The sequence below is a fragment of the Varroa jacobsoni genome, unplaced genomic scaffold (assembly GCF_002532875.2).
Source record: "Varroa jacobsoni isolate VJ856 unplaced genomic scaffold, vjacob_1.0 scaffold_699, whole genome shotgun sequence".
Lineage (NCBI taxonomy): Eukaryota > Metazoa > Arthropoda > Arachnida > Mesostigmata > Varroidae > Varroa > Varroa jacobsoni.
Genome location: NW_019213601.1, coordinates 59,857 through 83,203, shown reverse-complemented (window position 1 = coordinate 83,203; position 23,347 = coordinate 59,857). Strand labels below are relative to the sequence as shown.

The 23,347-nt window shown below is 44.2% G+C and overlaps 2 long non-coding RNA genes across 6 annotated transcripts in view; one reads left to right on the top strand and one right to left on the bottom strand.

Moving 5' to 3' along the window:
* Positions 1-10,311, bottom strand: part of LOC111262763 (uncharacterized) — a 15,727-nt gene extending 5,416 nt beyond the window's left edge. For 4 of the 5 annotated variants that reach the window (XR_002681837.2, XR_015312039.1, XR_015312041.1 and 1 more), the window contains exons 1-2: positions 10,060-10,286; positions 9,780-9,806 (exon numbers count right to left, since the gene is read on the bottom strand). This is a non-coding gene — a long non-coding RNA (uncharacterized LOC111262763). Of the gene's footprint in view, positions 1-9,779; positions 9,807-10,059 lie in introns of all 5 variants that reach the window. The other variant, XR_002681838.2, reaches the window with a different exon arrangement.
* On the top strand, positions 1,304-14,954 carry LOC111262764 (uncharacterized). The gene is made up of 2 exons (XR_002681839.2): positions 1,304-2,703; positions 14,456-14,954. It is a non-coding gene; the product is annotated as an uncharacterized LOC111262764 (long non-coding RNA).
* The last annotated feature ends 8,393 nt before the right edge of the window (positions 14,955-23,347 follow it).

Sequence of the window (23,347 nt, the reverse complement as noted above, 5' to 3'; positions counted from 1 at the left end):
ATATATGAGTAAATGATAAAACAACCCACTTACCAATTTTTAATATTGAGAATATCGTAAAACAATTGCATATTATTACAATCAGGAATTTACGTTGATTTCGTACCACTTTTTTATTACCTAGTGGCTGAATGGCACTTGTTTAGTCTCTGTTCTGTCTGTTGTGCCTGTCTATGCGAGTGTATGTAGGCGTGTGTGTCCAACCGTCTATTTATGGACAACGCACGTGCTCGTGCTCGCCTCGGTGCGTTAAAAATTACGCTGATGCAAAAAGAAATCCACGCTAAACGTGCCATAATTTGCATTCTTTCTACAGAAAAAAAACAGAAATTCATGATGATTTGCGCTCAGCCGACCCATTCGCGCGATCTCGTAGTCTCTCTATTCTTCTTATTTTCCCTGCGCCAGTGCTCTCAGCTAGAGGGTAGTAAGAATCATTGTAAGGAGTGACTATTTACATTGCGCCCCTCCGAAGGAAGGAAGCAATTGAAGAGAATTCGTTTACTTAATCTTTCTTTGACTGGCCGATTCCCTCTCGACCCCTGGTCGTCCCTCTCTTCCGCAGCACCCTGGGCCGTGCCCCCGATCGCACCGTCTTTTCGAAACAGGGAAGAAGGAAGACGTCCATGCAGGGCCTAAACGGCATCATTTTCTTCAGTTCTGTCTGCCGTTAGCACGGCGCCTATACCAGCCGGTGCGGTGGATTCACAATAACGGACCTCGAGTACTGCCACTGTTATATGCGAAAAAGAACTACACGAACGAACGACTTCGCGCGTGGCTGGGTCAAGTATGCCGGCAACACTGAAGCTCAGTGTATTTCAATAACACTATATGATACATTTGAGAATACTGATACAAACATTATTGCTTATTGATCGCTTCTTTCAAAACAAATATATCAAAGGCAATATTGCATTTTCACAGCAGTTTTTTTTCCAACCTCAGGTGATTATCAAATCGAAAAGGATACATAGATAAACTTGAACCGGTAGGATTCACATATGAAGAGTTGTTTACCTGTTAGTAGAAATAAATTACCCTTTATTGTATGTGGGTGACTATAAATCCTCATACGAGATTAATCAATTCAATATATATGTATATATGTTTTCAGGCAAAATTTCCTAACGTCCTTGATCCTAAGCCAGCCATCTTTATAATATATACCATGACCCTAGCTGCCGGCAGCCACTGAAGGCATTGATAATACCAGAAAAAAGCGTATCCGAAAAGTTGATTAACTACAGTCAGCTGCCTATCCGCCTAAGCTACTACAGAAAAAAAAAGAAGAGAGTAGAATTGATTTTTCGGTTTTCATTGGTCAACTTTGGCCGGATGATGAGCCCGGCGGTTTTAAGTGGTTCCACTATATGGACACTGCGTAGGCGTCCAAACGCCCATTGAAGAGTACATCCTCAAACTCATTGTCGTCGGTCTTGTTTTCCTCGCGGACGCACCACTGCGCTAGTTTTATTAAATGTAGCCAACCGTGAGATGAAAAGTCGCTCGCGTTTTCCAGTTCACTAATCAACCCATAAGTTGACTGTCTCTAACCTGGGATCTAGTCGCTTCGAGCTGATTGATGCGGCTGACAGTGCCCTCTTCCTGTCCGTTGTGTGCACAGACATCCACGTGTGTAATTGTTATCCTTGACCACTAAATTAATGCTGAGCAAAGCCATTTTGATTGCAAGGCAAAGACAGGGAACGCTTGAAATGAGTGCGAAACACAGGGGAGACTGAGACAATGGACCATGGAAAGAAGGCAAAGAGAAAATCACAGAGTGAGGAAGCTAGTAAAACAACAAACAGGCCAGAACAGGGCCTGGAAGATAGTAGCAGGAGTTGCGGCGGCAGCGGCTTAATTTCCCCAGCATTCGAAATTAAAGACAATAAGAAGGAGTAGATAGAAAAAGTCTACGGCTCTGGCCGTCCGCCTGATAGGCTTTAACCAGAAAAGCAAGATACGAACCTGGCAACAGTTAGCCGAAATTTTCCTAATGTCTTCCCTTAGCCTTCGCGCTCTTATCGTGAGCCAAGCGCAAGAGGCTGTAAACAGCTGATCGCATCTTCTCTGCTTCTCAGATTAGACCGGGGCATCTACTCCCTTTGCTGATCAGCTGATATGCTGTCGAAGACATGCCTTAAACGCGTGTCCAAGAGGCGCATAGCTATGCGTGTTAGCAGAGAAATCCTATTGAGCTTCTTCTATTGAGTCATATATGGCACACCACTTCATACAGTCACCCAACTCGTCTAATGGCTAGCGCAAGATAGGCGACGATTGCCAACGGTCAGACAATCTGATAAGAAGTTGAAACATACGAACTAAATGGATAAGGTAAAAAGACTAATAAGGAGATCGTAAGGATGTGTGTAGAATTGATCAGGTCAGGACCAACGTCAGCGTGAGCTCAACAGTTCTGAGCAAGACCCAGGAGCTCCATTCTTAAAACCCAACTCTTCGGCAAGTACGCTTTTGTCCTTTTTCTCCGACTATCTTTTACTTTTTGTAGCATGAGAATGAGTCAGTCAGTAGGCCTTTACACTACCTGCGCTTGAACATCAGCTATGGTTTGTTTGTTTTTCACGCAATCCACGTTCCGGTGCCAAGGAAACGAGCGTGTCCTGGTCGCATACTTACACACGCAATCGACATTGTTAGCCACCGATGCTGTCAGCGATTGCTGCCTTTGCTACTGTAAGTTACTTAAGTTGCCTTTATTAAGTAGCAATCGTGATGCATGCATGAGGGTACGCTTTTGCAAAGAGCAGAACTCGTAGGACCGAGATCGGACCTGGTATATATAGCGACAAATAGAAATTTCTCTATAGATATTAGTTGACAGAGCTAATTCGGTCGTTGGCGTACCGGCGGCAAGGGGCATCTCTAGCAAGAAAGCGTGTACAGATTATTTAAGATACACTCGAGCAAAAATTAAGTTTGCTTGTCGGTAGGCTGCATCTAAATCAAAGCGGGTTAATTTATTTTTGCAGCTGTTAATAGAGACATTCTCTTGCAGACGTGTTTGCAACGATTTGTTTATGCCATGAGATGAGTTATTCGCCTGGAAGTTGTCTGATCTATTGTTTAACACAATGATAATTTCCGATTTCGTTACGATATTTAGAATATCTGATTATTAAATTAAGTACTAAATACCTGACAGTTTTATTTATCGGTAAAGAGATTGTCTAGCGGAAAGCAGGGCATCGATCCCCCTTGCTTACTTAATATTACATAGGTATTTTTTCATTGTTAAAAATCGGAGACCGTCCGCTGTTTGACGTTTAGCCGTAATGGGAAACAAACGACATAGATCGACTCTCTTGATCTTATTCTGTATAGAGAGCTTCGAATCAGTTTGACACAATGGCATAAGGTTTGTACCTGGGACATTCGTGGACAACTCGAGCCACGTTAGGTCAAATGCAGTCACTAAGATACGTCTGAATGTCAACACGGGGATGGCACACAATAATCGAAAATTCAATTTTACTATTGTACAATCACCGTGATGTCCAGCCGTGTCGTTTTCGCTTTGGTGCGCCAAAGCCACATGCTCTAAGTTGTCTCCTTCACAATAGACAACGTAATATTTGATCGAAGTAGTAGCTCGGTCTTTTGCAATGCCAACAGTTCGCGCGGTAATGAAGGCATGCACATGTATAACGACCAACGATCCGCCAAAACGTGTGTCAATTTATCCCGACCACCATATAGTATGTACTTACATTCTACTAAACGTCTATACCGAATATTGGTCAAACCGGCAATAGGGTAATTTTTCCTAACTGACGGTGAGGAAGAAGACAGTCAGCCAGCTTGTGTAACATATTCAGACAAGCCTTGCTTTGCAAGACCTGATTTGTATCTGGATATGGTACAGCTTTTTTGTGACTCCACTCTATTGATCGTTCTCTAAAATTAATCAGACTCCGTTGTTGACCCTTTGCGCCTTACTCCCGGGACGTTTCGTCGCGCCTTCCGAAGTCTGGCAAAATGGAGGGACTACCTTCGAAGCCACTGCTTCGTGCTACGTTCCAAATGCAATACTTTATCTGACCGGCGTTACCGCCTTCACTACTGCGCCTATTCTACCAATTTGCTTCCGACTGCTACCGTCTGCGCTGCGTTCCGCTGGGTTTTCGACGCTGTGTTCCTATTTACGCGCTCGGGTCGGTTCTTGTTCGGGTTGGAGTTAATTTCGGCTAAGTTTTTTTTATCTCCTCAGGCCTCCAGTCGGTCGTCACCGTTGCATTATTCGAGTCTGCCCAAAAAGCATCGAGCTACCTCGACGTCATTCATGTGTATACACATATTTGCTGCCGTACTACCTGGTTTTGGCTAGAGGTTAGGCAACCTCGAAAAGTTGGGTTTGTCGTTATGTCTTTTCGATGGTTCGTTGACCCGTCGGCTACAAATTTGAGGTCAACTTCAAAACCATGTTTGCATGAATTTATTTCGAAACAGACATTCTCTTCAACTATGTATATATATATATATATATATATATATATATCGGACGCGACTACACACCCATATGTACTTTTTATAAAATGCCATCATAGCCGTGCGCTAAAAAATCATCCGTCAGCTTCCGTGTTCCTGAAACGTGAGCCCGTCCATAACGATCGTAGATTCTCTGTGTTGAATTCGTCTTGAACGCCTTGATGCAAATGTATGCATGCGGACCACCGCAATGAAAATCGATTGTAACGCAGATCTGTTGCCAACAAAGAAAGCCGTTTCCTGCATCCCTCAGTGTTCAAGAAGCTAACCTTAAATAGTCTAGCCGGTCTCGGGTCGTACCAATCCAGGGTAAAAAAGCGCAGCTGAAAAATTTCATAAGAGCTCTCCGCTACCAAAAGTATACTAAAGAAATCGTTGGCTAAGAACTTAGCAGTTCGGAGGGTCGGACCCATTTCCGTGATAGCTAAGTGGGTAACGTGTTTGCCTGCATGTTGTGATCTAGGTTCGAAGTGGGCATAGGTAGACTCCGTTTCGTCCTGGAAGCCTATAGAATGATATAGCGTGATAGAATGCTTAACAGTGATACCGGAAATAAAATTCAAAGAGTAGAGCCGGACACATAACAAGTCATTGGTCCCACGTATGGGTAAGTGCAGGGTGTGCGTTTCATTCTTTTTTATCTGCTGTTTGTCGATTCGGTGGCTCTAGCAATGACGTCTCTCTAATGGAACAAGTTTGTTAATAGGGTACAAGCGTACAGCCACAAAAATCGAAGCTGTTGCTGTAGGCGTTGTTAGCCATGATAGAAAGCTTAGCTATGGTAATACAGCTGTACAATATCCTAGGAACTGCGACACTCTGGCCGATGTCCGTATCGCTTAGTCTGGTGGCCCCTCATTATCTGTCTAACATAGAGGCATCGGTACCAATGTGGACAAAAACGATCTGCTAAAATATAATATGGACTGGTCATCGAAACTTGGTAATAGTAAAAATTCCAATTAATACCAAGGGGCATAAGCCTAGCAATATTATTAACAAATAATATATCTACTTAATATCACTAGGTTTTCGAAGACAATTTTTTGTTTCGGGTTCGATGCTTTGAAGATATTGTCGATTCAATTGTAAAATGCCCCACTGCGTGCATATATATATACATATATATGTATGTAAATTCTTCCGTGTATTTGAATATACGCATTTGGTTTTACCCAACGGTCTCAGTTTGTCGTCTATCCACGGACGCAGCGTAGCGCAGTGGGTCCAGAGCCAAACACAATTCGCAGAAGTCGATTCGGCTGAGAATTGGAGTCATTCGGCCCTTCTCCGCCTTTGTTCTCCTGAAAGGCTCCTGTCGTTCGTTTGATTCCCGTCTTGTATGCCGCCCTCCAACGGCTAAATGATGCATAGGGCTGTCTAGCGATGTGAAGCCAGCGGTTCGAAATCCAATGCTCCGCTGGCAGATGAAAAACAAGCCACGCAGGGAGAACGAACAGGGACCAGGAGAATTAGCCATGCTTCGTTTGTCGGTGTCGAGAGTGGAAACAGCGGCGTGCTTTGCTGACTTAGTCGAAACTGCGAGGGCCAAGATGGGGGTAGCAAGATCCAGATGACGGGCTAATTGACCGCCTTTACTTATTGTTAGTCGGCGAAGAGAAACTGTGACTGTTTCTGGGCATGAAGTCAAGACAACTCGCTACATTGCCGGGCAAGCGAGTTGAACTTGGTGAATGTCGATGAGGAGGGCTACGGTAGAAGCGCTCAGGCTGACCGTGAGGTATGCATGGCCTGCACAGCAGTTTTTCGAGGCCGACAAGCCTCTCATACATGCACACGTACATGGATGTCGAAAAACAATATTGCCCAATTGGCACAATTTTCGTCGACTGCCTCAGTGCGGTCGATATATAGATATTCGACCTTGTACGAACATCTAGTTGTACAGAGCGTTTGATGTCCAACATATAGGGTAGATTTTGTTTAGGATACGTTTCAATATAAGCCAACATCGAGTCAGCCTTATCATGAATATAATGCTTGTATGACGTAAAATCAAAATCCATTTACACACCTTTTAGTTTATCGGAAGGCGCATTAATGTGCGCGTCAACACCTTAGAATGTTTACGCGCATTAATGCCGCCAGTACTACAGTAATGTACGAAGAAAGAAAAAAAAAAGAAAAATGCACTCCGTTTCCAGCAGTGCCGCACATCCGATAGAATCGTTTCTATTTACGTTAGGCAGCTAGCCCTGCAGACCTAAGGTGTACGTAAAATTCGAGACGTAAATACCAGGATGTTAATAGGTACCGCTGTGGATTTCTAAGAGAAGAAACGCTACCATCCCTGCCAAGCTCCCTGTCACCTAAGTGTGCCTAAGTAGCGATAAGACCTGAGTAGTGTACAGCCAATCGATATGAGCTTTCAATTCACAGCTGACACGCAATCACATCGGTTAGTACTTCAGCTAGGTCAGCTTTATCAGGCGAACCGTTGATCTTCATACTGTGGCGGTCGACGACACTGGCGTCCTATCATGCTCTTAGTAAAATACTATCGATAACGCAGTTAAATAGATCGGTTGATGATAGCTTATCGGCACCGTTGTATGCGCTGTTTGTATACTCATTTATAGACGATCAATGTAATAATAAGTTTGCCAAGGCCACGCTGTCGTTGCGTGTCCGGGTTATGTTGACTATGAAGAACGACCGTTGTAAATAACTAGATCGACTGAAGTCAGCATCGACGAGGGACACAAATAAAATTGTATATATATATATATATATATATATATATATATATTGCCTCTTACATGTATCGAAATTGGATCGGTTATGCTGATAAACGACCTGCTTTGTGTTGTTTACTGTATATTTTAATGGTTTTGTCGATGTTTGAAGTACTGACAATTGTATTTCCACTGGAGCCTCCCTAACGTCATCCGTCTCAGGCTTTTTTCAACACTGTCGTCCGTAAAGTGCATATGTGCGCCATTAGATTTCTATGCATAAACTTAAGCTGTACCCGAACATCCGTTCTAGGTATTTTGTCGTCCGTTTGCCAGCCGTTCCCTTAATGGTTCTTTCATGAAACGCCATTGTCCATTGCACCGTTAACGGACAACGCGAATAGACCACCCTCGATATCAAGTCCAACACCGAAACAGAAATCCTTACAGCAATAAAACGTCTGCATAGCTGCCCACAGTAATTCTATGCTGCAAGTCCAGTCTTGACCTTCTGGCTCTTAGGCCTTACTAACCTCTGCCCTATATTGTATGGGGTATAGCATTAACTAGCTTCTTGATATCATTTGCGCGTCTAAAACCGGTTTAGACACATATGCGTGCTCAGCTAATACCACCAGACCGAGATTATCTCTCACAACCTAAACGCATAACTGAGAAAGTAGCTTGCACACCAGATGACTATACGTTCACATATGGTACATCGACGACGGGACACGGAGAACCGACAGCGTCGACAGCAAATTCAGCTTGGTCAGCCATTTTCTGATCGCATTGCTCAGGTAACACGAAGCTGATACCGCTAGCAATGGCCGGCGGTGTATTTCTGACTCGCTTGACAAAGGGCTTAGCATGCCTCCGCCAGCCAAGTTATTGTTGTCGTTGCTAGCTTTAGTGTTTGTTGATGTTAAGAGTGATGTTGATGCTGGCCTTTTCTACCATTCGAGTCTAGCGCCCGAGACGATTTTTTTAGCAGCGATGGCTCTTAAAGATCTGCAATTCAAAACGTCATGCTACATACTCCATGACGCTTAGTGGTGCACGTCAAGCATACCGTTAAACTCGATCACAAATTACTCAATCGTTTCAATATGATCCATATAGTCTTGCTTGGTTCTGACTTTTTATGTTCTCATCTAGCGTCAGCAAAACACTCAACACGATTTATTGGTCCATGCAAGTAACCTATTGTTTGTTGCTGTCTCGTCATCGTCGGCTGTTATCGCCCATTAGGGGGGCATTATGCTCTCCCTGCCTCGTTTTTAACTTGATAACCCCGACACTTAAGGGTCACATAGCGGCTCACCAAAAAACGTTCGTGAATGCACAACGCAAAAAAAATGTTCTTTTACCGCGCAAGATTGCGACGCCTTTTTGCGTGTCAATCAGTCAGTGTTGAATGCCGCAGTCTATACGTCGCACTCTGCCAAAAGTCCCGATGATCCCAAAATATGTATAATACTTTGCTGTACAGGCGCCTACTCTGCTTCACATAAGACACTTTCTTTGAAATGCTCGGCAGCTTCCTAAGCCCGGAATACGGAGATAATCATGAGAGCGGCCTGGTATGAAAAGATATATCACATGCAGTTACTAACGGCGGCCTTCCTTACTGATGAAGCAGGCGTCAGAATACAAGACGACAAAAAAGGACGACAAAAGATAAAGAGGAAATTCGTAACGACGGAAGTACGGAAGGTTCTGGTAGCGACAATGAAGGAAACGAGACGTTAACGGAGTAAGAAAAAGCGGCGCAAGGCCTTGGTGAAAGTGGATCGGGCTTGCCAGGTTCGGCTGCGGAAATTAGCATAAAACAGCAAAACGCTGCGCTTGCTTCTCACATCCCAGACACGACTGGCGCCGAGAACATGGTTTTACGGCCTTTTCACAACCTCTTCGGCGTCATGAAAGGGACTTCAGACGGTGAGAGACGTGGGATATCGAGTGGCGGTATTCACCTCCTTCTTCTTGTGGCGGTGAGTCTAGTGCCTGGATGAGAAAGCTTGGAGGCCTTTCGAGCAGGCGCCACTCGGCCTGTGTTAGATAATAACCGCCGCTGCTTGCTGTCACCATGAAGTCATTTCGTTTCTACACCTACATGACACTATGTGCCATTCACTTTTCGTTGACCGGCTTCATGAAGTCGGAATGAAGGGTTGAGACTGGTAGCCAGTCGGGTCGTTGACAGGAGAGCTAAAGTTTATCCTATGCCACAACCCGGTTCCATGGAAAGTAAAGCATGCGAAAATGCCCACATAATAGGAACAATATCGTGTACTTAGACGGTCATTAGACTGCAGTCAACGACAGCCTCTGCAAGTCACAACCAATGTAAAACTGCTATGTGAGTTAGCACCTTATGAGGCAACGATTGCGATTGTAAATATGGTAACGCATAATGTACATTACGCGATCGCAGCTACTGCATCCGGACAACCAAGTCATTGACTTAAAAAAACCAGGGGTCGCTGCTTTAAATATCGCTATATTACAAAACTTCTGTGAATAAAGGTACAGTAACGTACATCAACATTATTTGGGTATACATACGCAACACGTAGTATCTGTTGATAATACCTGGAAATCACGAAATTAGTGAAAAGTTATTGTCTAAGTTGGATGTACTAAAGTTAGACTACCTGCGCTCAACAGTGCAAGTCCGTATATTTCTCTAGCACAATAACGTTATGATATTACTGGTATGATTTGAGCTTGATAGAGGTTTTTTTTCACTCTATTGTTTGCCTTCCTCTAATTGTACTCTCTTTTTGTTATTTTCTTTTGATTGCAATGTATGTTAAAACTCAAATAATTTCTTGTTTGACATTACATTTGTTCCTTCGTTGTCCTCGTTAGGTCGTCCTCAGTCACCTCGCTCTCCTCAAACGCCTAAAGCCATTCTGAGTTTACCGGCCACAACGTCACTCTACTAATAGTAAAAAGCTAAGAAGATAGTGACATATATGTACGACGCGCCTGCACGCCATAACTCCGACTTACCACACATTTCTCCCGCCAGCAGACAAGTCACTAGGAGAAAGCGAGCAGCCGAACAAACTAAGGTAGCTGCCCAACGTCTAAAAATTGTTATAGCCCACGAGCCGTTTTTAGCTTTCTCTTACTCCCTTCTCGCCTCGATTCGCCCTCGATATTACTTGATGGTACGCCTCCCTTGGTGGTTGGGCGCGACACTAGCGACAGAGGCAATGGCCCCTGGAACAGTGGACGGTCTCAGTAAGCTTGCCCACGGTACTGACACCGTGGAGACAATGGTCTGGAAGGCAGTCTGACACAACGGTTTAGTTTATGCAGACTAGGCTTTATTCGTTGTGATATCATCTCACGCAGGCGAGCCTAGCTTAACTTTGAAGCCTGCTAACATTTCTAGCAACTCGAGCTCTTCCAAGCCCAGCAAAGTTGCAAGTCTGGCTCGCACGCCAGCGGTCTACAAAATGGAAATAGATGGAATAAGTACATTTGATGAAACTTTTCGAGAATTAAGCAATTGCTGGCAAGGCTCGCTCCATGCATTGTCCGTTGCGTGTTAACTGTGTTGACTCGCTGGTTAGTGGCGTAGCCAGTCACTCATCGATTGTGATCGCCACCGTCGCTAGTACAACAATGACCGTAAAATAAAGCAGACAACGCTACGAAGAGAGCTAGCGGAACCCTTAGGAGTTATTGGAGCAGACTACGAGTGATATAGACGTGCATAACGGCCAGACCTTTCCGCTACAGGTTAGGGCGGTGATGGTCGCCCACGAAGGGATCGAATTAGTGAAACGTAAAGCCGACTGTTCTTTACCATTGAACAACAGCAATAGTAGTCGCGGCGTCAAGAGGAGACAGCTCAACAGCAGTTAATTCTGGTTCGACGAAGAGTTAATCTCGATTGAACACAGCAGCGAACATTCTCAGAGTGTCTCATTTGCCACTGGGCCGCTGCTGCTGCTGTTTTAATTTCAGAGCGACCTCTGCCGGCATTTCCGTCCAAGTATCTTCTATATCTTTCCATTTATCCAGGGCTATTTTCTGCCCTGAATAAATCAATGTAAAAACGTTTCCTAAACTCTGTCAGACCAAGAAAGTGCTGACACGTTCGATCATATATATATATATGATGTCACTTTTGATGGGGTTCTGAACGGACCATACTCTGCGCTAAGACGACAGATATTGCAAGCTTCAATATATAAAGCTCATAGCAGTGACGTTTCCTCTGTAGGAGATCAGTTTATTATCTTTCCGAGGTGATTAACATAACATTATCATTCTGCAATCGGGCAAGTAAATGCATTGTCAATCATTCGTGTTCGATTTCGGCTAAAGTGTTATCTGTAACTGCTTATCAAAGTTCACCTCTCTCCCCCCGATCACGTAACACGTGAAATTAATGCTATTATACTATACAATATTAAACAGAAATCAAGATGCAGGAAAAAAAACTTGCGCTTAAGCAGCTGGTTTTTCACGCAGGCGTTCTTAGCACTCTCACACTAAGTATGTCGTGTTCTTGGTCACCAAACTTTAAAAAGATAAATTTGAATTGTATATTGTAAGACTCACTGGTCAACGCTGTTCTGAGACTAAAGCCATTCTCACGCTTGACCACTTTTCTCTTCATGAGTCGCTTTCGAAGCGGGCCTGAGCAGGCCCTGTAGGTCTCGTTGTTGCTGACATCACCGGTCATAACGGCCACCTCAGAGAGCAGCAAGCACAGCGTTGGTGAAAGTGTTTCCGTGCGTGAATTCTTTATGGACTTCTTTTCTATCTCTTAAAGCTTGGCCTGAAGCAAGAATATGCCGGCAGTAACGACCCCATTCTGTCCACCTTTACACGCCATATTCAGTTTTATCCCTTTGATTGTATTCCTTTGATTTCTCACGAAACTAATCCGGCACTAATGGAAAATTTGCGCGTCGACTCGTAGTTTCCTTAAAAGTCAATAAGTAGGTTGCCGCAATAGCAACAGCATTGTTTGGCGCCTCGTAGAGCGTTTGTAGTGCTCGATCCAGGTCGGCAATGGTCTGTGACATACCGGCTATTCTCTGTACTACGCCGGCCTTTCGCGACCGCGTGGAGCCCACAGGCAGAGAGGAAAACAAACGCAGAAAGAAGGATACCCATCATTGGCTAACGATAGGCTTCTTGCAGTTTGACCATGGATTCTATGCAGCGGGAGAGGAGATGTACGCAGCGGAGAAGATGTCATGAAGAGCGGTTCTCATAATGAAATTGGCGTGGTGGGGGCTGGGGGCTGCGGACAAGACAAATGTGTGGGTCCGGAAGGCGCTACAGGCCGAACCCGGCGAGCGAATGCGGGGCCTTAGTGGAAGACTGCCAGGAACAAGGAGTTGCTTTACAGCCCAGTAAGTCGCATTTGTGAGGCGCCAGGCTGCGCGAACAAACGCGCGAACAATTGGCACAAGCCAGCTCTACCGGGTCCAATTGCGACGGTCAAATCGCTGGTGCCACTAGATTGTCCACCCATTCCCCTGACGCGAGATGCCCGTCCAATCTTGCTACATTATTGGAGGGACATTAACCAGATCTGATGTCGCAGAAAATTGTCGCCTCGATAATTCGTAACATCCGCCGCTCTTTAGCAATAATCCTAGGTTCACTCAGTTCTCCCCTCTTAGCAATAACTTCTCTGCTTCTATATCGTACATGTAATCGACAACGATGGTATCCTAGCATCGTGCCCACCCTATGGTGTGATTCTTGATTGTATCATCAACAGTTCAAACGATGCACCTGATGAACGACCCCCCTAAAATGAAAACGAGGATCAGTGACAAACGAAGCATGTTTTGCGCACTTTACAACCCATTGTACTACCAAGGAAAAAAGTGCAAAGCAACAGGAAGCTGGTTAAACGTGTTTCATCCTACAGAATGGTTACGTTCGCTTGAGCTAAGGTGATACTAAACACAGACGCCGTCTATAATAGTAATACTGCTGCCTCAAAATGACAATCAAAGTGACCTCTGTGTTTCCAAAATGATATAGTCTGGCTACGCTAATCAAATAAAAATAAGGGCGCCTTCTATGAAAATACATTTTATCTCTGTAAACCTAGGTCGGTTAGTTAAAAATGTGCTAATGCTTGCCAGGATCCGTGTCGAACGACCGACAACAAATACAAGTAACTTATGGATATGGAGATTTTGAATTACCTGTAAATGAAACAAAAACAGCATGTTACTTCAAGCTATATATATGTATATATATATTTAGAAAAGGATATCTAATTATATATAAGCTTCAAAATTAATGTCACTTCTGTACTCGGCATGTTTAAGCTTTATGGTTTATATCGTTGTTTTTCGACCGAGACTGTGGTTAGGCTAGAGAGCAGAATATATCGTGTGTTTTTTTCAATCTGGCTTACCTCTGTGTGTCTGGTCGCACGTGCGATCTCTGTGAGAGCGTGGTCGCTGCCCCGGCGTTGGGTCACCCTTCTTCCCGCTTTTACTATTCAAGCAAAGATAGAAATATCTGACAGCCCCAATTACAAAAATGTTTACAGTTTAGCTCTATGTTAACTGCACATGCTTCAGTTGCGCAAGTTTGAGTATTCTTTTAGAATTTCCGCCCTTGTCAAAACGCATATATGCCCGTTTTTTTCCTGATCTTTAAAACGATTTTCGACCCCAATCGTGGGACAACATTTCAGCTCCGCTTTGTTTTTTTTTTTCGGAATTTCTTTAGTCATATTAGATTGTGTGTGTTTTTTTTTTAAATATTCTTTGAGCTGTAGAAAACATAAAAGCCAAAGGTGACTAGATCTAGTGACGGCGCAGGTTTGCGCTGGACTAGATCTTGTGACGGCAGCACAAGTATCGCGACACAAACGGCAATTTGTAAACCAACGTACTATCTAGATAAAAAAACACATGACCCTTTTTCTTTAAAAAAAGGATCCGATGTGACAGGTGTGAGACTTTTAACTGTTCTGCGAGCTGGCTGAGGTTGACATGGCGCTAGAGGGTTTTTTCTCTCTTACAGGATCCTACGCGCTTAACGTTGTAGGTCCCTCCCAACGAGGGTCGTCTTCAATTACTCCCTTGTCTATCTCGAAAGCCTCAAAACAACTCGTACACTCGCGAGGTTAGCTCATACTTCGGCCTTGAAGAGGCTTCCGCACTACTCGTGGATACTTGATTTAGCTGTTAACACAGAAAGTTGTGCACACTCTTCCGTACTTTGTTTTCATTTTTCAGAAACACTATACATGGCTGAAAGTGACTCGCTTGATCAGACGCTTGCAGAAGATAACACATACAAACTCCAATGCTACAAAATTTGGCCTGGAACTAAAGGTAAACCCTACAACGATAGAAAGCGGGAATTTAACTGATTCATTTTTGTTAATGATTGAAATGTTCGTTTTTCTGCTCAGGAGCTGATTCGGCAAATCATGTATGCCATCCAAGCGATACGCTTGTAGCCAATACTAAAGTGCTAATACAATAAAGCAAATGCTACCGCTGTACATATATTCTGGTAACAAGTGACCTGCTAGATCAGATTTATTCGACGACATTGATTGCTATGCCTGCTACTTTTGGGTGACCTGCACTATTATCTCTAGTAAATAGGTATTCGTAGATACATATATATGTGCATACATGCGTACGTATCGCCCTGAATGTGGAGCTATAATATAAAATGCCAAGGAAATCGAGTGCAAATAAAAGACTAAACAAAACAAAGAAATTACGATGAGGCCTACATACATTGTACCAGTCCTGTAATTCATAGCAAAGCCTGCGTTGGCCAGCCTCGAGCATACAGACACCAGTAGTATATAGTCCAAATTGGTTTCCTATAAAGTTGCTTGTGTAGAGCTTATTGACCAGAGAAACCCCTATATTCGTACGCTTTAGGTTGCCCCGGAAGCTGGGAGGTAACGCCCCTTAGCCGTTCGCTATCCAGCTCTCATTGCCTTCCCTATCCTTTAGACTATCTCTGCATCTCTGTTCATTAAGATGATTGCTCAGAGCACGCAAATAATCTACTTTGCGCACAGGTTCAATTATACCCTCTTCTTCCCCCTATCTCGTAGCTCTGCGCCCCCAAGCACGTTCGCATTCTCCCGGAACGCTACGCCATTCTGCTCTGCAATGGTTTTACCTTTTCGTGCCTTACTTTCGCCCCAATTTTCTGCCCTTAAACTAACGCGGATAAATAGGCTACATTCTGGTAGCCGAGGCAATGGCAACATCAGGGGCAACAACAATAGCAGTGATGGCAACGGTCGTCTTTGTAGCCACCGTCCGTCCACCAAACTGGAACTCCACGGAAATTACGGCTGCTTTTTGCAGACACACTTAAAATAACGGTAACTACTAACCCTACATCTACTACCACATATCTGTTATGTAGAATTATGTAGATTAGATCCGCATTACAGAAGCCAGCTCCAAGCAACGTCACGCTGCTGTTTATCACATGTACTACCAGTTAGCCAACCAGTTCACGTCTACTTGTGTTCATTAATGCTGGCCTAATAGGTCTCGAAAAGCTAAATCGTGTAGTCACCTGCCGACCCTGAAACAGGAAGAATTCGATTCAAAACACCGTTGTCATGCGGCAATGCATCATGGCTGTAGAATAAGATGGTAGGGGCAACTTTGGATAATTCGTAGAGAAGTTTACAACTTGCGAGCAATCTATTCAGTAATAGATTTCCTTTTTGTATATATGTAAATTTATCATATGGCGATGATCGGCCAAGCAAAAAACGGTGAAGAAAAGGCTATTCATTGTCCGCCTGCCTGCGTTCGTCTCTTTCGAGAATCTCTGCGAGAGAGGTAAGCAAACATGTCGCTATTTTTTTTTCGAAATGTTACACTTGACAAATCGTTGCTAACGGCTAAACGATTATTGCATATATTATTATAGGATAAAAAGGTGGAATTACAGTAAAACGGCACGACCATCACTACTACCACGGCCATTTTTACTGACGCTGCTGCTATTGAAGTGGCTGCTGCACACGTTTAAACCTGTGTAGGGCCCTAGACCCGTAACACCGTATGCTTCCGTGCAGTACAGTTTCGATGACATTTTCAACGCTGACTTCCGCTTTGACGCCACAAATTTGCTAACCGAAGAACATTGGATTTCTTAGTAGGAAGGAACGGACGGAAAGGTGCACTTGTACACAGCCTATGTTGTCCAATATGGTCCCAGTGGGATTAATTGACTTACTTGCTTTCAGCAGACAGCAAAGTTGTCACCGATAGAAAGTAGAGAGAGATGGCAACTGCTTATCTTAAAGACCGTCAAGGTTTTTGATATTTCTCCGAGCAATACTTACATTTTATGTTGGGTTGGGTCGTGGGTCTCTTCCCATTTCTACCTAACCGATCACTTCACTTTACGGCTTCGCGTGGAATTCGTCGTTCGCGAAAGGGGAAGTGAAGTACATATTACGATGGCATCTTTTTTTTTATTTAAAACTTCGGTTTAGGGCTTCATTTAATTCCACGCTTGCGTCTTGTTCTCAGCGGAACAGATTAACAGAGAAGATCGCGAATTCTCGAGTAGTATTCTACATTAAACACACAGGGGAAGATGAAGGAAAGAGAAAACCTTCTTAAGAAAAACCGCAGTCAAAAGCGCCGAGACTTATCATGTAACCTTACATGATGATAATCATTCTTCACTTGCATTCATAGACTTTGTTATCAAACAATCATTCAGTCGCCTTAAATCCGATACGATTTCATTGATCTCTAACTAGTGACTATGATCGCACAGCAACGCCATCCGGTTACCCGAGAATGGCGTCTCCACAATGACCACACTGAAGGCAGAGCAAGCCATACCGTCAAAAGAGTCAGGAGCAGCAAGATAGTAGCGGGTCTGCCAGAAGAGGCTATGCTGTTGTAGGTGTCAGGGAACGACCGCTTGTCAGTGTCAATCGACGATAAAATGAGAAATTACGTCGGCCTTATGGCCCCGTAGAGAGCCGTTAGACAGACTAATAGCTAGAGGAAGACCGGGAAAGCATAGGATGACTAAGAATAGAATCAACAGCAGACGTATGACGCCTGCGTCTCGGCTACAGGGACATGGTAGTCCAACTCTTTCGATTCTCCAGTGGAACCCCATGTAATCCTCGTCGGGACTTAAAAGCATCTTTCGCAGCGTCTTGCTAGGGAAACTGGCTTCTGACTCATACTGTTGTCCAGGGCAGGCAGCGAAAAGCAAGACCGAAGGGCTGGACGACCTAGCATTTTTTCTAAGCGTTTTGCCTTCCATCGTTTCTTCTTGTCTGCATGGCTGCATTTCTGTTGCGTGCCATTCTCTGCCTTATTCTCATATTCCAGTGAGTATTAAGGCAAACTATCCTGTTACGTCGAGCAGCAGTAATAGTCAACGGTTCTCCTCGTTTTTTACGTCGTTCCCGTCATGTCAAAGAAGTGTCATGTTGGGAAGGGAAAACAAAGAGAGAGTGTGAGTCGGGGGCTCTGGTAAGTTTTATGAGAACACACACACACACAAGCACACATATACTCCCTGCTGGATTACTTCTTCAAGTATATATTCGAATGCTAACATTTTGTTTCATTTCCGACAGCTGTGCATACCGCAAAACTGAATAGCACAAATCAAGAAGTAGACGGAATTTTTTAAAGCGTTTATCCGCTAGCTCAAAACCGAAAGCTAGGGCAACCGGTGATATACTGGGCGATGGCAAATGATAGGTGCTGCACCGACTGTAGAGAAAATCTACATGTACCGTCAACGAAGCAGCTAGCTAACTAGCAAACTAGAAACATCAACGAGGGTATATCTCTTTCACGAAAATGACTTCAGACACGAACTGAGACCCCTTCTAGCAATAACACGCCACCGCGAATCTCAAAAAGTAAACTGTGTTGCTTTTTTCAATGGGAAAGAGGGAGGGTGGAGCCTGCTTTGGACTGTGTATTTTGGGCCATTTCAGGTTAGTTCGTTAGTGGTTCTTTTCGTGATAGCCTTTATTGTGCCTGCTTCGATACCTGATATGAAAGAACACGAGAAAAAGCCGACTTCTATGCAGTAGTAATGTTTAGGAAAACAGGAGTGCAGCGGTCAGTGGGAAGGCAGCTTATTTCTCGATGTATTTTATCTTCCAAAGCAACAACCACTGCTAGTGATTTTTGTCCAAAATGAACGAGTAGGAAAATGAGTTGCGACGGACATTAGAAAAAAGTAGTATTTAAACTTGAATACATAGACATCGGTGTTTCCATATGGTTATCACACGGACCCGAGTAAAGCTGGCAGTGCTGCTGGTGCTGTTCCGGCTGCCTCTACACAGAAAATTTTGCCATGATTGACAGCCGAAGGACAGATAAAGCCTACGCACCTTACCGCTGCCTGTTCAGCCGATGAATCCTAACTTTTTTCGTCTCTTCGACATATTACATTTAGACACGACAGCAGGCTAGCGTCAGATGCAACGGCGACTTCGCCACTTGTGTACCGTTGAGTTATGATGGTACACGCGCACACATCTGCTTACTACGCAGCAAGCAGAAACGAAAGGGCGGACGCTTTGGGTAGATTGCCGTCAAGAGAACGGAAAAAAAGAAGAACTCAGACGAAAAACTACGTTTTTCTTTTTTCAAATGCGGCAAAGTAATGCACCATTGTTGAGCCGTAGGCCTGACCCACTTACCTCGCATATTTTCATCAACTCATCCAAGTGTAGGCCTGAAAAGAAGGGAGAACATTTCGAGAACCCGTCGCTTTTTGGTGAGTAGCAGGAAGCTAATACACCTGTTTCTCCCGAACCGTGTGTTATCCAGGATAGGAAAAAATAACGTTGAAAAATAGGTGTAGGCGAGAGCTACGAAAAATGTACCAAATACATACGTGTACTATTTGAAGATAGCGGTAACGGAGTAACACGAATAATATGGTCGTTATAGTTGAAAAATATTAGTGCTAAATGTGAATTTTTAGTCAAACCAACGGATCTATGCTTTTATCATAACAAATCAGAAAGTTAAAGTTGGAAGCTGATACAACTGCTATGTAACCTCAAGAGAAAAGAGCCCAACAAAGTGGGTCTAATTTAAAAAATGGGTAAGACTAGGCATTACCTTTATTTCTTGAAATAATTCCTGGACTCAGTCAGAACATGCAAATGCCCGTCCAGTTCATTCTTCAGGACATATTTATCGGATGCAGAAGTCGCCTTATTATTATTAACAGGAGGCGAAAAATAGACGTTCCCTTTGATTACAGCGGCTTTAAATAGCTAGAAATATGACGGAAAGGAGGACACCATAACCATTCGATGATAATCATAAACGACCTTGATAATATAATAATCGCAATACAATCCTAAGCTTTTTAGAAAAACGTTCAAGGTTTTTGGAGCTGGTTTCTCTAACTGCAGTATTCTAGTTTGAATTATGTTTATGTTATGGCTTAGGAAAGCAGCATGGTGAAGTAGCGTCATCATATGTCATACACATTGAGTACTGGCCAGAGAGTCATCTACGCTGATACCATTCTTATTTTAAGCATTTTACATAATGTAGCAATTTTATCCTGAACAGGTCATCTTCTACAATCGATCATTTTTTTTTCTACATTTCGAATTTGCTAACGCACGTGAAAAACGAGTAAATAAGTGACCGTACATACAAAACCAGAATTCAGTCATACTTCAATGTATTGTCCGTGTAAAAAGCTTTTTTTTCTGTGCCGCAAACCCGAATTCGACAGTTGAAGCTGGCAAGGTACACGCCGCTGTTCGCTGCACCTATTAATAACTACTTGACGGGAGAATCGTATTGCTTAAATACCAGCTTTAACCCTTCCGATACGAAAGGTCCGGACGGAATTAGTTTTCCTCTCGTCTTTTGCCTGTTGGATACTGCCTTATCGTTTTGCCATTCTCTTTACACATACATGTAGATGTCAACCGAGAGCCGGTTGAAGCGGACTCTAATTACCACTGATCACATTCAGAAGACACATTCAACCGCCGCCCCACGTGAAACCTCTTGTCATAGCTTAATCGTTCCATAATTCCCTTCGAATGTATTTTAGAACAGAACAGGATAGACAATCGCCATATTCTACGAGGCATCGGCCGGAATAGGTTCGAATGGTAGCGGCCGTCAAGACCCTAGAGGCGTGTGAAATCCGAGAGTAAAATATTTGCTTAGTCGATGAGATTCTAACGCTCCCGTCTCCTGATCCTCTCCATCACATGTCCTTCCGCTCATTCCACCCGACTTTGGTGAGCGCCTAGGGGTACCTTCGACGCGGCCACATTGGTGCATGAGCCCCGGCTGCTCACATCTGGGCGTTATCGCTGCGTCGGCCGGGGGGAGACACTGGCTACACAGGGGAAAATATTCAAAATGATATAACGCTCTATCCAATATTCACGGGTTATACAGTCTTTGTGAAGCTTATTGTAGTAGAAGGGCAATTCGGATACGGATGTGTGTGCAAGATCGAAGTGCAACTAAGAAGTCCATCGAGCAAAACGAGTGGTCCGTAAAAAAGGAAAGCCCTATCCACTATACTACTTAGTGCATTACACGCAAGCTAATTGTTAACCCGGTTCGGTTCTGTTAATAAATAAATAGATAAATTCTGTTAACATCTATCGTAGCTCATATCAGCAAAAACATTTTTGCTTATGTTTTTAATAACCGAAGCCAAATTGGATATTTTTTAGTAATTGATTTAAGAAAGCTACAACGTTTTCATGGAGCCATCGCCGTATAAAATCTACTCAAATATTCCTAATAGTGTTCAGTTGAGAGGGATGTGAGTTCGAGGTAATCCAAACTGTAAGTCATAGCGAGAAAGTTGTGGGATAACAGCTATGTAAACAGGTAGGACTATTGAGGTTCGGGAATCTCTCTGCAACCGGTTGCAACAACAAGGACAAACTTCCGAACACGTATCTATGTTTGTTACGCAAATTTAGCCCAATCAACATTTAGGTAATCTAGCAGTGAAATAACGAAACTGATAGAAAGAAGGTTGAGTTTCAGCAAGCGATTAAGTCGCCGTTGACGCCATCGAACCTCGCTTACTTGAGTCAGTGGTCGGGTGAAAACCGTGGCCCTCGTGTAGCCTTATGATGATATATCATACATTGACTAAGGGCAGAATCTCTTAAATCGAAACCTCTTTTAAGGGAGAAAGGTTGACGTATCTGATCCAGCGGTGCAGTTTCATTATATCTCCTGGTCTGCCACTGCATAGACGGATGGCGTGATCGCTATCAGTGGCTAACGTAGTGTGCAGAGTAATGTTGCTTCTCTATATGTGTACTCCTTGCGACCGACACCGTATGACGTAAATACGACGTTCTGAAAATCAGAGCGTTCAGATTGTTCAATTTCATTTTGCCGTGACTGGTGCTGGCTAAACGACGAGAAACAAAAATGCTTTCGCTACAGGTGCACGTCTACGCATGACGTGATAGTGTCTGTGTAACCGTGCTGTTAGGTCATAAATTCTACTTGTGCCTTCTTCCATCTCTTGAAGCCGCGCGAATCTTGATATCCCATCCCTCTGCCTTTACCTCACTGCACATCAGCTACTACTAGTGATGTTGCCTTTACTGCTGGTGTTTCTAGCACACCTTGCTTTTGCTGAAGGAACGGCGGCAACATCGAAGTCGCCGTCGCCTTTTGCTGTTCATGCAATGGTAGTTCAAACTTCACTAGCCTTGTCTTCTACACTCGCTTTGCTTGTGTAACGGCGACGGGGAATTGCTTCTCGTTGGGTCCCGTGCGTCGCTTTTCTCGCTCCCTCGTCGTGTACTAGTGGCTTTGCTAAAGCCTGATAGTTCGTGGCAAGACCTCCTTAGCTTCATTCTTCCTCGCCCTGATTGTTCAATGATGGCTGCTCAAGACGCGGTCGGTCCTCCCTTTCCTCTTTTTCAGTGCGTTTTTTCTTTCACTCCTTCATACTGCTTCATTTCGTTTCTTCAGTTCGTCGTATGCACCCAGCATAGCTCTTTCGTTCAGGTTTCTCCATCGGAGGGCCTTGTACATCTCTGAACGTGCGCAGAGATACCCACACCCAGACAAAGCGATTCCCACCTAGCAGTTTCCTAAAGGAGGAATTCAGTGTAAGACAGTCCTCAGTATAAAGGTAACGCTGCAAAGGCTGTTTTATCATTTCCCTTTCTCCCTTCACCTCTTCTGCTCTATGCGGCTGCGTCCCAGACACGTATGGCCTCTAATGCGATTCCGATGTCCCCATCTCCCGCCTATTTCACCCTAGTCTCCTTTGGCTCTGTCGACTAGGCTGACCACTAGGATGAGGATTCGAAGCCCTTTTTGGCTTAGAGTTGTGTTTGAGGTTCCTGGCAGCCGAAGTAGTCTACAAGCAGGTCGATTTTATAAAACCCGAGAAACGTAACGGAAGCTGCGAAGCCGGGCACCTTTAAATGTTGAACCCAACGGTCCTGGTTGCCTTCCACGACCCCCCTCGGCTCGGATACTTTTTTTTCACAAAACAACGGAGCAGTCCGGCTGCACCTACAGGCAATCTACCGATGATGTAGATTCTGTCACTTTTCCCTCTCTGTGCTTGTAGACTCCGTTGAACAGCAGATGCAGTTCCTGTGGGTTACAGTGATGACCAGCTCTTGCACCGGAAACGGAAGTGGTTATGTAGATGGCAAAGACTACGATGAAGAAACTTTGGGTTATGCAACGATAGCGGCAGCATACGTCACAGTGTACTGAATGTGCAGGACGCTAGTCGTTCTGGTAAGTGCCAACTATCATGGCAATACAACGACCGCTTTCCAGGCTAGTATTTCAGCTAGGTATGGAAACGTGATGATTGCTGAGTCCGCAACCGAGTGCTGACCGCCCGATTCGCTTCATCTGCGCGGTATTTTTACTGTACAGCCGACAGTCGACGACTCACACTCGAATGCAGATCTCTTACGAATGATATCATAGGTGCGCGCTCAGATGAGGGTATCGGGCGCACATTCCTTCTGCCTGCTTAGTCGGTCCGCGCATTGCAACCGCCATATAGCGGCGCCAACGGCGACGGTGCAGCGAAATCCACTCACATTGTAGCAAGTATATAGATAGAGGATGGCGAGCGTCCCCGTT